Raw genomic sequence first — 2,461 nt, 5'->3', positions numbered from 1 at the left:
ATGATGGAGGAGAAGAATTGGATCGTGGTGGACTCGTGGGTCACGAGAGAGTCATCAGTGATTTAGTTGCATAGGGGGGAGGGAATGAGAAACACACCAAACAGGAATATATAGTTATTGGAAAAGGAAAAGTTGAGGGTCAGCAATTTTATTGCATTTTGGCTAGCATGTAATCAGTAAAGAAAGGTCAGTCATTGGATGAAATCTCACACCAATCTCACACCATCAAATCATCATTGATGGCTAGTTGATAGCTACCAATTACAAATGTTGCTGGTCCCTAACATTGCTCATTGTAAAAATATAGTAAACTGCATTGTGGTGTTCATTTGCACACGTGATCAATCTTAGATATTTTGTTTATTATTTTTTTTTAATTTCACTAATCCAAATAGGAAATATAGATTCAACTTGTTCGTTTAATTTCCAACTAATCTACTTAATATACTAAAACTGGATTTTCCCCCAACTAATAAGAGTGACGTGTCACTTTCTCGTGAGTCCGTTTTCCCTCCAAAACGAATAAAATTTTTCATCTATTCTAAATTATTTATTATAATTATATTATTATATTATATTTAATATTTAATGAATAATATATAATTATACTAATTTAAGAACATATCTTCATTATAATTATATCAAATCAATATTTAATGCACTATTAAACTACTTATCAATTATAATGCGTAATTACTGTACATAATAAAAAATTGCCTTAATAATAAGTAATTTACATATTTATTTTTGTTTTACTAAAGTCTATAAATAGTGTTTTTCTGTGGTACATGAATCTAAATTTGAGAGTCAGCTCATAATTTTATATTTAGTATTTTTTTACTACTTCATAGAATAAGAATGTATTCTTCGTTTTTTATTGAAGTTGATTCTTTTAAGGTACAATTTATAATTTTTTATAATATTTTTCATATACTCATTCTATTATATTATTCTTTTAATAATTTATTAATTGTTGTTATTCTAAGTTGTTCTTATCGTCTAATGTTCCAGTTCAATTGTCTTTTACCACAATCATTTACAATGCATCACATCTATAAAATACCTCATCGAGTTGTCTTCACTGATTCGGATTCCAACTACATGGATGTAAGCGTTCAAAGAAGGGGCAATAATCTCTACTTTACAGAATGATTGTTGAATCTACTCACCTATTATGACCAACCTAATGGAATGTGGTTAAAGGAGGATGAGTAAATTATTATAATTTTAATTATTCAATTAAAATTGTAATATCAGTTGTGATATTTTAATTATTAATGCATTATTAAACTACTTATCAATAATTTTAATTATCTAACATTTGTAATTTATTTTTATAATTAAAATAATTAAAATTAAGTAGATCGTTATTAAACTACTTATCAATGATTTTAATTATCTAACATTTATAATTTACTCATCCTCCTTTTTTATCAAATTATTATAATTGTTTGGTTGCATAATTTCTCATTAGATTCACATCCTAAATTGGTCAATTTGGTTCAAATTTAGATTTTGTTTTTCTTTTTGTTTTTTTTTAATTGCTCTTATTGCAGCAAGTGTCCTCAGATTTTTATTGTGAGCTGCAAAATAAATGTCCCAAACTCTCAATATTTTTGTCATCCTTTTCGTTGTGTTTTTAACTCTATTGAGGTACTATTAATTTTAAATTTGTACGAATTTTAAATGTTGATACTTACGATATTATTTCAGTTAGTTGTCGTTACGAGAATGACTTTATACTATACGTGACTAAAGACTAGAATAGATTCAATATTGTTTAAGTAATTTTGGTTTTAATATTAGTATTTGATTAAATTATAATTAGAGAATTTTAAATTATTGCCTCAATTTATATATTATGATTATTTTTCGTGGACGTACTATTTTTAAATAATATAATAATTAATAAAATAAAGTAGTGTTAAGTATATTATTTAAGTTTATTTTTATTCTTTATTTTTTTATTAGTATTTTCATTATATTTGACAAAAAAAACTCTACCTAAATATATAGTTTTCGTTGTCCTAAGCACAATTTAGTTGTCAATAAAAACCGATTTTATCTATAAAAAATAATGAAACATGTATCTTTTGATATTATATTAATATAGTAAGTAGACATTATGATATAATAATATCTTTAATTGCATTATAATTGTCTCATAAATAATATATGATTATATTATTTTAGAAAAAAATGTTTATTATAATTATATCAAATCAATATTTAATTATGATAAAAATATGTTAATTATAATTATATCATAGAATTATAATAATTACGATATTTATGTTATATATCAACTACATCTAATAGAATGACTAAGAAGTGAGAACTACGAGAAGTTAAACCCAGGTTCAAAATGTTAAAACAAAAAAAAACAGTGGATATATGATTAGAGAAAAATGTATAATAATGACAAAATATACTAAAACTGAATTTTTTCTCCAACTACTAA

This window comes from Arachis duranensis, chromosome 4 (assembly GCF_000817695.3).
Source record: "Arachis duranensis cultivar V14167 chromosome 4, aradu.V14167.gnm2.J7QH, whole genome shotgun sequence".
Taxonomy (NCBI): domain Eukaryota; kingdom Viridiplantae; phylum Streptophyta; class Magnoliopsida; order Fabales; family Fabaceae; genus Arachis; species Arachis duranensis.
The sequence above is the reverse complement of the archived record's forward strand: the minus strand, read 5'-3'. Positions refer to the sequence as shown.